We start from the raw sequence: 13,272 nt of genomic DNA, 5'->3' as shown, positions 1-13,272 counted from the left end.
AGGGAGATTTATTATAGTAACAGGTAAATTATATGAAACTCCGGTTATTCTAGCTAATCTTTATGCGCCCAACTGGGATGATCATGCATTTTTTACAAACTTTTTTTCTCAGATTCCTGATATGGATTCGCACCATCTTATTCTAGCAGGAGATTTTAATTGTTGTTTTTCCACTTTGGACCGCAGTTCAACCAATCCTTTACCCTCATCCAAATCTGCACAGACGGTACAATTGTTTCTTCGTACATTTGGTGTTTGTGATGCCTGGCGTTTTTTACACCCTAATTCTAGGTCATATTCTTTTTTTTCCCCTGTACATAAAACCTATTCACGGATAGATTATTTTTTTATAGATAAAAATCTAATTCCTCTTATCACCCAATGTGATTACAATACAATAGTAATTTCAGACCATGCTCCACTGTCCTTAACGCTACAGATACCTGTTTCACAAGCCTCATATCATCCTTGGCGCCTTAATAGTCAATGGCTTGCAGATGATGATTTTGTAAATTTTATTTCATCTGAAATAACATTATTTTTGGAAAATAATAGAACACCGGGTATGTCAAACCTGACAATATGGGAAGCTTTGAAAGCATATATTCGGGGCCAAATTATATCATACTGTGCCCAAAAAAACAAAATCCAACAGGAAAATCTAAAGAGATTAACAGAGGACCTAATGAAAATTGATACGTTGATAGCTAACTCCCCTTCGCAAGATTTGTTAAAGCAACGAACAATGCTTCAAACGGAGTTTAACCTTTTGTCAACCAAACATATTGTAAATTTAATTAATAAAACCCGTCATAAGACCTATGAACACGGCGAAAAGATAGGTCGAATTCTCGCCCAACAACTGCGTCAAAAGACAGCTGCTCAGTGTATTCCTGAAATAAAAGATGAGACCGGTTTAAAGTACACAAATCATTCCCAAATTAATCAGATTTTTCACAAGTTTTACTCGGCATTGTATACATCTGAATCCATAAAAGATCCCAATTTATTTAAATCTTTTTTTGATAAGTTAAATATGCCAACTATTGAGGTTCAAATTGCAGATGACTTAGACAAGCCGTTCACGGAGTCAGAACTCTTAACGGCTGTGAAATCTATGCAAAATGGTAAAAGTCCAGGCCCCGATGGATTCCCTAGTGAATTTTTCAAAAAGTTCAATAAGGAGTTATCTCCAATTCTACTATCTGTATATCAGGAATCTTTTGTGTCTGGCATGCTTCCTCAGACTATGCGACAGGCGACAATTTCCCTTATTCTTAAAAAAGAGAAGAATCAATTCGAATGTGGGTCTTACCGTCCTATCTCACTACTAAACGTAGACAGTAAAATACTTGCAAAAATAATTGCTCAGCGCTTAGAAACTGTTGTGCCTTATCTGATCTCAGATGATCAGACCGGATTTATCAAAAATCGTCAGTTATCTTCAAATATACGCAGGCTTTTCAATATTTTGTATAGTCCCACCGCACCCAAGGCCACAGAGGTAATAGTGGCATTCGATGCTGAAAAGGCCTTTGACCGGGTGGAGTGGGATTTTCTTTTTTATACCCTGGGTCGTTTTGGTTTTGGACAGAAATTTATCCGCTGGATTGAAATCCTTTATTCACTACCTGTAGCAGCAGTGCGCACAAATAATAATATCTCTAAATTCTTTCAGCTCCAACGCGGCACTAGACAAGGCTGCCCATTGTCCCCACTTCTTTTTGCCCTTACAATAGAACCCTTGGCCATAGCACTTAGATGTAACGCTGATATAAAAGGAATAGTTAGAAATGGCATTGAAAACAAAGTGTCATTATATGCTGATGACATGCTTTTATATTTGACTGATCCTTGTGCCAGTTTACCAAAAGCACTTGACCTGCTTAATTTATACGGGAAAATGTCCGGATATAAAATTAATATACAGAAAAGTGAACTTATGCCACTCGATCCAACCCGCCAGGAAGCTTCATTTCACTCTTTATCTCTCCCTATTAAAATAAGTTCAAACAAAATTAAATATTTGGGTATTTGGGTGACTCAGAGATTTAAAGATCTTTATGATGCAAATTTCCCCCCACTTCTGAATAGTTTAAAAAAAGATCTGGACCGTTGGAATTTACTGCCATTATCTCTAGGGGGTAGAATAAATATTGTAAAAATGAATATTATGCCACGTTTTTTGTTTCTTTTTCAATGTATTCCAATCTTTCTGACAAAATCTTTTTTTTCTTCTATAAATAAGCTAATAACCACTTTTATATGGAATAACAAGACTCCCCGAATAAGAAAGGAAATGCTACAACGGCACCGTCAACATGGTGGGCTATCTCTCCCCAACTTTCAATATTATTATTGGTCTGCCAATATTAAATATGTGCTACACTGGATTCATTTACCTCAGGGTGACCGTGGTCCAAAGTGGTTACAACTTGAACAGGCATCATGCTCACCTGTCTCTTTACATGCCTTGGCTTGCTCTAAGCTGCCTTTTACAGAACCTATATCTCTATATTGTAGTAACCCAGTTGTTACACATTCCTTAAAAATATGGACCCAATTTCGACGTACTTTCTCCCTGACCGATATGTTTAAAGATGCTCCCTTAGTTAAGAATAATATGTTTGGGCCCTCTGTAACAGATAATGTTTTTAAAATGTGGGCCTCCCGTGGGGTGAAAACGGTTAAAGATTTATATTTAGACGGAACGTTTGTGACATTTGAATATTTGGTAGAACAATTCAGTATCCCTCGAACACACTTTTTTAGATATCTTCAACTACGCAGCTTTGTCTCATCTCATTTGAAGTGTTTTCCATCACTTCCAGCAGAGTCCCTTTTAGACAAAATTTTCACAATGCCTCCGAGGTCTAAAGACACTATTGGCAAAATCTATTCGTTACTTACTTTAGATAATTTAAAACCTCTGCATATATTAAAATCAAAGTGGGAAAAGGAACTTGATATTGGATTGACAGATGAAATGTGGCAAGCTGCTATTGATGGTATACATTCATCCTCAATATGTCAAAGACATAGAGTTATTCAGTTCAAAGTGGTCCATCGCTTACACTGGTCAAAAGTTAAACTTGCTCAAATACAACCTAATGTTGATGATATATGTGATCGCTGCCGCACAGTATCCGGTACTTTAGCACATATGTTTTGGAGCTGTCCAAAATTGGCTGAGTTTTGGAAGTCTGTTTTTATGTTTTTTTCTAAAGTACTAAAAACCCACATTGAGCCTTCCTCAATTTCGATACTTTTTGGGGTAACGTTACCCAGATTAGGTTTGAACACTGCTGGTAAAATAATGATAGCTTTTGCTACTCTTTTAGCCAGGCGACTTATTCTTAAACAATGGAAGGACAAATCTCCACCCACTTTTAAGCATTGGGTTAACGATTTGATTCAACATCTAACTTTGGAGCAAATTCGTTATTCTATTCAGGGCAAAATACAAACATTTGATACTGTGTGGCAGCCAGTTCTCCGAATTATCAAAGAAATGGACTTTGATGTCATGACTCCATAATCATAAAGATAGGCCTTTCCTGTATTTTTTCTGTATTTTTTATTATTTATTTTCTTATTTTTTCATTGTCATTTACAACATTTTCATTGTTTATGATACTCTGGTGCAGTGGGTTGGGCGGGTGGGAATGAGGGGTTTTTTTGTGTGTGTTTTCTGGTTGTTAAAAGGAAAAATTCAATAAAAATAATTTACAAAAAAAAAAAAAGAAATATTAACTAAATTAAGATTAAACCAGGACTAAACCATATAGGACTTAATCAGGAACTGGCCAAGACATAATGAGGACTAAAGGATTTAACCAGAGCTAAACTAGAGCTATAAGGAGTTGTATATATTGTCAACATGAGGGTGCAGCTGCTTCTCCATACTAAATTGCTTTTGGAGGTCAAGTGTCAACATTGATCTTCCACATAGGAATCCACATTGCAACGCTGCATCCATTCAGATTTACTGTGGGTTTTATGTGGGCGTAATGTTTCTGTAATTAGGACTCTCCCCATGAATATTTTTTTGAGAAAAGCAGGAGAGCAGATGAAGAAGATTCTGCAGAAGTTCCAGCTAAATACGCCAAAAACAATGACCTCAGAGTAAATCCGTGTAAAATAGTACAACATATTCACTTTGCGCAACTGTCATTATGATAAGAGCAGTGCAACAAAAGCATGTTGTTAATCAAATTGTCCGAAACATTGCAGCAGCTCTACAGGACCGCGCCAATAACCCTCATCTGAACAAACTTGGCACGGCCGTACTTTGGGCTAAGGCCAGTAGCTTGATACATAAGCAAATTCTCCATGATACAGGTCAACACAATCATGTATCTATTACAACTGCTCGCTCATGCAGGCTTTTGAGTAGTTGATCTGTGAAAGAAAGGAGAAAAAGTATGAGAAATTTAATAATGTCAAATTTGAGTGCACTTTTCATGAAGAGAACAGTCACATTGTGTAAACTAGACTGCCTTTACTGTGTGATGTGCGCTGCTTTCTAAAAAGGTAACACTGCAGCACATCTGGTGGAAGCCTGTGCTCTGTCCTCAGTCCTCTGCATCACCCTGTGCTCCCGGTCAAATAAAACCCACCAGCCAAGAATCCTAAAAACAAGAACGCTTTGATTCGTTTCACTAATATCCCTTAAAAAATTGTTCTGCTCATTATAAATGAAAAAAAAAAAACTCAGTTCATTATATACAGTAAGTCACATTTGGATCTGCTGTCCCCATGGAGACAAACACACACAGGGAAAAGGGGGCGGAGTTTACCATGGTGCTTACGGGGGTTGCTTTATTGCACTATTTCTTTAACCTCTTAACCCACGGCGGAACCGACCAGATTCTCTCCAGTTTTATAAAAGCTTCTTGGAAAAAGTGTCAAAATAGCGGGAAAAATGAAAATGCAACAAAAAAATCCACAAAAGAGCAACAAAAAAAGTGACAAAAACAAGAAGAAATGGAAGAAAATCTGACAAAAAACATGACAACAATAGCGATGAAAAGGCGACAAAAATGTGAACAAGACGCAACAAAAACAAGACGAAAAACAAGGATGGAAACACGACAAAAATGACACAAAAAGTGACATCACGGCAGCAAAGCAAGGGAAAAGATCAGTTTCGATCAGTTTTGCGGGTCTGAAGGCTGTAAGGAGCTTTTAAAACTGGGTAAAACCAAACTTGAGAAAACGTGCTTGGTTAAGGAGTTCATTCATAGACATAATATGCACAAATAAAGAAATATTAATTCTTGGCAAGAATTTATGGCAGATGTTACTGTATCTCTACCACTCTATACAGCAAAGTCTATTGACGTATAAAAAAGAGAGTATTTTCCTCAAGAATATTCAGCTGTGGGGGCAGGTCAAGAGTGAAATGTTATGAATGACTGGTGCAGACTCGGTCTATGTTCGTCCAAAACAGCAGCAGTTCTCTTGACCTTGGGGCTGCGCTGCTGAATAGAGAATAGAAATGCAGTGTGAAAAGATGGCTCACAATACTCTCTATACAATAATGTTAAAATAAGGAAGACGAAGCGTGTGGAGCTTACAGAGAAATCCTATGTTCACATAGCTTGAACATTTTTCCAACAAGTACACAATGCTCAAAATATGTTGATATAGATATAAAAAAAAATCTATTCAAAAGATCAAGTATCTCGGGGTCTTGTTCACGAGTGAGGGACGGATGGAGCGTGAGATCGACAGACGGATCGGTGCGGCGTCAGCAGTGATGCGGTCGCTGTATCGGTCTGTCGTGGTGAAGAGGGAGCTGAGTCGGAGGGCAAAGCTCTCGATTTACCGATCGATCTACGTTCCCACCCTCACCTATGGTCATGAGATTTGGGTCATGACCGAAAGGACAAGACCGCGAATACAAGCGGCCGAAATGAGTTTCCTTCGCAGGGTGGCTGGGCGCACCCTCCGAGATCGGGTGAGGAGCTCAGTTACCCGGGAGGAGCTCGGAGTAGAGTCGCTGCTCCTTCACGTCGAAAGGAGCAGCTGAGGTGGCTCGGGCATCTGTTCCGGATGCCTCCTGGTCGCCTCCCGCGGGAGGTGTTCCATGTCCTAGTGGGAAGAGGCCTTGTGGAAGGCCCTGGACACACTGGTGGGACTAAAAAATGGATGGATGGATGGAATTGCCCGTGAGAGTAAATACTACACTGATAGAAAAGACAAAGGGAGAGAGGGATCCAGTTACACAATGGAGATCACCTTTTTTCACTCAAATTGGCTGTAAACACTGTTTAAGCTAGCTAGCTTTGCCCGTTAGCCTGTTAGCTTTTCGTGATTCCATTACTGTGTATTGGTGGCTCCGACCCGGTGCTGTTGCAAGTGTGGTTTTCTGGCCAGAGACACCAAGGGGAGATGAAAGACTCCCCGATCATCCCATCAACACTTGTATTACCCCCAGAGGGACTACGGAAAGGATTTAGGTTAACAAGTTACTTAGTACTGCTTTAAACCGAGCTCTATAATGAATTACACATTGCGAACTATGCAACCAATAACCATCAACTACTCCAATATACAGTATTTCCCACAATGAATCGCCGAGTATATAATTTGCCCTATGTATGCCGCTAATGTGAAACCATGCTGAGATTGCAATAACAGTGAATGGAGACTGAGACCTGTAGCCAAGGCCAGTTCAGTACAAGTCTGAAAGGTGGACACACACTGAGTCATAATTGGGAGTGATCGCAGTAGGAAATTTTAATTGTTTTATTTTATGGTAAATGGTTCAGTACATTAGGCCCTCTAATTGTTTTTACTTTACCAATTAAACTACACAGAAGAGCAATACGGAAAGCAGCCAGTGCCGCAGGTCTTTAAATACATCAACAATAAAACGGAACAGAAACACGCATTACCGATTCCAAAAGAAACTAAACTAAAATATTCATAAAGTACTAGTCTTTGAAGGAACATGTCAGGCAGATTTGTGCAAGATTAAGGGTGTATCTTTATTTACTCGCAGAAAACCAATTGAAACCAGTTGAAAGGAACTTTACCTTTAGCTTTGCAGACAGGCTTTGAAGTCAATTTATTGTGATTTCTATGAGAAGTGCTTTTGAGACGCAGCTCGTGCTCTTTCCTCAACTTTGAATTGTGGCCGGAGCGGATTTTGGCGAGTGCGCGCGTGTTGATGCAAATGCTTTTCAGACTAAAATCTTCTGCCCATTTCTTCACAGAACTACAACAGCTCTTCCATGGTGCAGAGAAATGTTATAACGAATGTCAATGAGTCAATAAGAGCAGGTAAACGATCATTCATTCATCACAATAAAAACCTGACAAATGTTACCTCTTTGCCTCCCCGAATCTCTCCTCGCAGCCTCCATCTCCTCTAAGTAATATTCCCGCGGATATTTGACAGTGGCAGTTTCTTTTCAGCCTAACTTGGTCTGGCTCACAAACGGCCTGTCACCACCAGCGACTGGGAGCTCTCCGGAGATCAAAACCAGCGGCATAAAGTTATCGTTTCAGCACTTCCCCGTCTACCCATGATGCTGCGCTCCACACTGCAAAGAAAGACGTTCACTGCAAACTCAATTGGACAAACGGACCGGACTTTCGATGCGCCGCAGTGTATCTGAAAGCTGAAAGCAGGAAACTAAGTACGATTTGAAAATAGGCTTACTCTGAAATCTTTCCATTTGCGTGTTTCTGGTATGTCCGTAAATCTGCCGCACACGCTAAAGACGCTACACGTGGTCAACTGGGGACTAATGATAGAAAAGACCAATTAACCCCCGATCTTAACCGAGCGCATTATCTCCAGTTCAGCTTTACCCAAATCTAAAAGCGCACAGCCTATGGGCCAGAGTAACACCTTTTATTTGAAAGCTAAGACCTCCTTGCGTTGTTGCTGTTTTGTCATCACTTTTTAGAAGTTCTTTCATTGCTTTGTTTGTCACATTGTTGTCCTTCTATTTGAGTTTAGTGGTGCTAGGCTAGTGTTAGGCTAGTGCTAGTGCTAGGCTAGTGCTAGGCTAGTGCTAGGCTAGTGTTAGGCTAGTGCTAGGCTAGTGCTAGGCTAGTGTTAGGCTAGTGCTAGGCTAGTGCATGTCTATGGTAACTAGTAGCCTGCATTGAAAAAAATCTGACCCAAGCACAGTGCACCTGAGGCAAATCACTTATAACACCAGACTATCAATATAAATGTCTGTGTTGACTGAATAATTTTTGAATTATAACCATTTTGCATTTAAAATAACTTATATTTGAGCAGCATCAGCTTCCTGGTTAAGCGCAGCGGCGGAGTGATCTGCAAGGTTACCGGATCTACAGTAGTTTGTTTACCTGCGGCCGCATTACTACATGTGGAATTCACAAAGGAGCTTTCTACAAATCAGACATGGCAACGTTTGGAGGACTACCCAATGATTTTGAAGAGGTTTTAAATGCAGTCTACTAGTTACCAAAGACATGCACTAGCCTAGCACTAGCCTAGCACTAGCCTAGCACTAGCCTAGCACTAGCCTAGCACTAGCCTAGCACTAGCCTAGCACTAGCCTAGCACTAGCCTAGCACCACTAAACCCTTCGAATATAAGGGCTGCATGAATTAAAATATATATATGTCTCTAGAAATCAACAACACTCTATGTCAAAAAAATAATAATCCTGAAATGTCCCTTTAATGCCAGCGCTGTCCTTTAAGTACAACAAAGACTGACCAATAATGAGTCAAATCTGTGAACTAGTCAATTGTGTTTTATCAAACATACTAGAGAGAATTACAAGAATGGTCTAGCAAAAAATGAAGTCATCCCCTACACGAGCAGAGACCGGAGCATACGGTCCCCATGATAAGAGCAGTTCACTTTTTCTTCTTTCAGAAATGGAGATATGAGCTCTCAATCCCTCGGTTATTATCTCCTCCAGCCAAGAAACCTCGGGGGGTTCCCTACAGAAAGGAAAAGGAGCTTACACATCCCGAATGAGGCAGATAGCTTAGTGTTGAGGATGTAATGAGTGGGCAAAGTAGGGCTGCACACAATATCTGTATCGAATAGATATTACTACAATCACCATCCTTTGAACCTAAATGTTTGCAGATTCGGTTCAACATGCTTAGAACAAAAAGTGTATGTACAAATAAAACAGCTTCAAGGCATCGACTTGGAAAGAGCTGGAGAGAAAACCTGCTTTACAAAAATGAATTACATCTTCCTGACTTTCCTTTGAGCAACCGAATCTCACTAAGAATCCGAGAAATGCCACTTTGATCTGCAAACCCACTCCTGTTTTGCATAATACAGGTGCCTGGGTTCACTGAAAGATGGAAAAAGGTGAAAATGACAACAAAAGACCACAGGGTAAGAGAAGCAGCTGCAGCGAGGGGGAAGGGCGCACCGGGGAAAAAAAGGGTTTAGCTTTGCCAATCATCGCCGAGCCGCTTAGGACCAGAAGGAGAAGCACTAGGGCTAATATCAAAGAGCCGTATTCACGCACACTGAATGTCTTTACGTGTGTGGTCGGTATAAGCTGCTGTGGAGGAGAGATCTATGAATTATTAAGCCAACAACACTGAGTTAATTATAATCTCCATACAACTTAAAGTGGACAAATGCATGGGCTGAAGAAAAGACTTACAGTATAACAATTGGCTACTGGAGGATTACTCAAAAAGGCATGAATGTAGTGAAATACAGGTTAGTCTTTGACGAGGGAGCAATGTTTTAACAAGGTTTAAAGATTAAAAAAGGTCAACCATTTTAACCTCTTAACCTCCACCTGAACCGAGCACATGTTCTCTAGTTTTTTACCCAAATCTAAAAAAAACAAGTAAAACAAGATGAAAACACAACAAAAAAGAGGCAAACATGTGACGAAAATGGGATAAAAATATGATGAAAATGTGACAAAAATGTGACAAAAAACAGACAAAAATGTGACAAAAATATGATGAAAATGTGACAAAAATGTGACAAAAATATGATGAAAATGTGACAAAAATGTGACAAAAATATGATGAAAATGTGACAAAAATGTGACAAAAAACAGACAAAAATGTGACAAAAATATGATGAAAAGTGACAAAACTGTGACAAAAATGTGACAAAAAACAGACAAAAATGTGACAAAAATATGATGAAAAGTGACAAAAATGTGACAAAAAACAGACAAAAATGTGACAAAAATATGATGAAAAGTGACAAAAATGTGACAAAAGAGACAAAAATATGACAAAAATATGACAAAAATATGACGAAAATGTGACAAGAATATGATGAAAATGTGACAAAAAACAGACAAAAATGTGACAAAAATGTGACAAAAATATGATGAAAATGTGACAAAAATGAGACAAAAATATGACGAAAATGTGACAAAAATGTGACAAAAATGTGACAAAAATATGATGAAAATGTGACAAAAATGTGACAAAAAACAGACAAAAATGTGACAAAAATATGATGAAAATGTGACAAAAATGTGACAAAAATATGATGAAAATGTGACAAAAATGTGACAAAAAACAGACAAAAATATGACGAAAATGTGACAAAAATATGATGAAATGTGACAAAAATGTGACAAAAGAGACAAAAATATGACAAAAATGTGACAAAAATATGATGAAAATGTGACAAAAAACAGACAAAAATATGACAAAAATGTGACAAAAATATGATGAAAATGTGACGAAAATGTGATAAAAATATGATGAAAATGTGACAAAAATGTGACAAAAAGAGACAAAAATGTGACGAAAATGTGACGAAAAAGAATGTCTAATAAGTGGCACCGCAACAACACAAGGAAAAAGATCCATTTCCATCAGTTTTGTAGGTCTTAGCTTTCAAATGAGGCGTTACACTGGCCTGTAGGCTGTAAGAGGTTTTTAGATTTGGTTAAAGTCCAATTGGAGAAAATGTGCTCGGTTCAGGTGGAGGTTAAGAGATTAAGTAATAATAACAGTCAGTCATTAGTGAAAATTTAAACTTCACAATTGCCACATTTATCGAGTTCGTCGAATGGCTGCGTCCCGTGTCCCGGTGGATTTCAGCGGCCCCATTGTCTTGTCCCACTTTAACCAAGGCCCTGTCTCGAGCGTCCCGGATACGGAGTTTGTAACTGTCTGTGGAGGGGCACGAGAGAACCCGCGTTTCCCTCACCCTAATATCAAAACTTATCTATTTTGGATACTAGCACACCGCTCTCACATTTCTGCAAAGAATTCCGGGAGGTTTAAAGTGTGTGATGGACACAGACAAGTATCAATAAGCCCCAAGTGGCAACTTCTATCTCTCATTAATATCCTGCTAAAACCACCGCCTCCTCTCTTTGCTCAAACCTCCCCGCGGTACGAAGAAACACTTGTTTACACTCCTCTGGTTGTGACACAACGGTCCCTGTGAAATAATAATAATAATAATAATGATGGCTTACACTTTACAAGCCTGTGTTTCCAAGTTTTTCAAAGCACTGCACTGTCATTATTCATTCGCTCCATAAGCTTCTGTTGTAGCCACAGCTGCCCCTTGGTGTACAGTAGACGGAAACGAGGCAACCAGTCTGTGCCATCAGCCCCTCCAACCACTCACTCACACACTCCATTCATTCTGGCCTATTGTACATGTTTTTAGTGGAAGTGCAAAATGTGGTCACCCTGTACTCAAAACACAACTTCAATAAGCTTTTTGGTGTTAACTATATTGTAACATAGTAAAAATAATTAATAAATAAAGCTCTAAAAAGTCAATTTCACATTGTATTCCCTCTTCAATATCTCTGCCGTGTGACTCTGTGTGAATATTGGCTTTATGAAGCATAACAGCACAAACCGCAGCGTCTTTATCTCATCTTCCCATACCCCCGTGTGCCAGCCAATGTCAGGCAGAAGATAAAACACAGTGTGACCTATAGGACTGTTCCATATCTCTGAGCAGCACTATCTCGCAATCTGGCAATAAAAAGCAGAGCTGATAATCCACGCACCGACTTCATTTTGCAGAGGTAAGTAGAAGATTGTGTTGCTATGAAAGCGGGACGACTTCACTACAGCTTTGCCGTGTCAGCCGCCTTTGCAACTGTGATACAGACCTGCGAACGTGAACAGATGGAGAACTTCATTGTTGTTATATATACGTGTTTGTCCTGTAAGTCCTGGTTTAGTCCTCTTATTTTAAACCTTTCTGCTGTTTAAGCTGAGGACGTTTTCTCTCATCCAGGAAACTTTTCCTGCTCATGTGGTTGCACTGGTAGAAGAAGGGGTTACAGCTGCCAAAATCCCACCTGCTGGTTTCGAGCTGGGGTGAAATTATGAGGCTCATTGTGCCGCTTATGACTCACTCACTGGACCATTCAAATTCAAATTTTTCTTTTTTATTTGTCAAACCATATGAATAATTTGAAATTATATTTCTCCGGGGGTAGGGGGAAGAGGGGTGAGAGGGAGGGAAGGGAGTTCAGCTTCCCGATGGCCTTGTCTATGAAACTGTTCTTCAGTCGACTGGAACTGGTCCGTAGATTCCGCAGTCTCCTCCCTGAAGGCATTACCTTGAAGAGACTGTGTGATGGTGCGAAGGGTCCCTGGTGATTCTGACGGCTTTGCGGGTGAGACGGGTGGAGCTGCTCTCACGATGCGCTGGAGGCTCCTCCAGCAGGAGGCAGTGCTGGCGCCGTGCCACACAGTGATGGAGCTGGTCAGGATGCTCTCTATAGTCCCTCTCTAGAAGTTGCGCACAAAGGAGGCTGGGACTCTGACTCTTCTCAACTTGTGAAGAAAGTAGAGACTTTAATTACTTTTCTTGACCAGTGATGTAGTGTGCATGGTCCAGGAGAAGTTCTCTATGATGTGCACACCCAGGAACTTAGTGCTGGTCACCCTCGCCACTGCAGCACCGCTGACCCGCGCTCTTTGAAAGTCCACAACAATCTCTTTTGACTTCTCCACATTAAAGGAATAGGCCACCGTTTTTACATACTGAGATATGCTCTTACCTAACCTAAGACGAGTTAATATATCCCCGTCTGGTCTTTGTCCGTGCGCTCTGTCACGCAAACGGAGCACATACGCAGCCTCTCCCACATGTCACATAGCTCCAAAAAAGCTCACGATAGAAGCTACCAAGCTCTTCCACGTGTTCCCTATTTAAAAAACGTTACGTGAAGTGTTTTCATGCGAAGTATATTTACACAGAAATGTAGTCACGCAGCTTCTATTGACGGAAGTGAGCGGGGGAAGTCTTTAGGAGTTACTGCGCGGACGTTTTGCTCCTCGTATCATTAC

The 13,272-nt window shown here is 40.0% G+C and overlaps 1 protein-coding gene across 1 annotated transcript in view; it reads right to left on the bottom strand.

Moving 5' to 3' along the window:
- The window catches only part of LOC306972780 (RNA-binding Raly-like protein), a 77,625-nt gene that overhangs the window by 43,195 nt on the left and 21,158 nt on the right, over positions 1–13,272 (bottom strand). The window lies entirely within an intron of this gene.

The sequence above is a fragment of the Gobius niger genome (genome assembly GCF_951799975.1).
Source record: "Gobius niger genome assembly, chromosome: 13".
In the NCBI taxonomy this organism is placed as follows: domain Eukaryota; kingdom Metazoa; phylum Chordata; class Actinopteri; order Gobiiformes; family Gobiidae; genus Gobius; species Gobius niger.
This window is presented reverse-complemented; position numbering and strand designations above follow the sequence as displayed.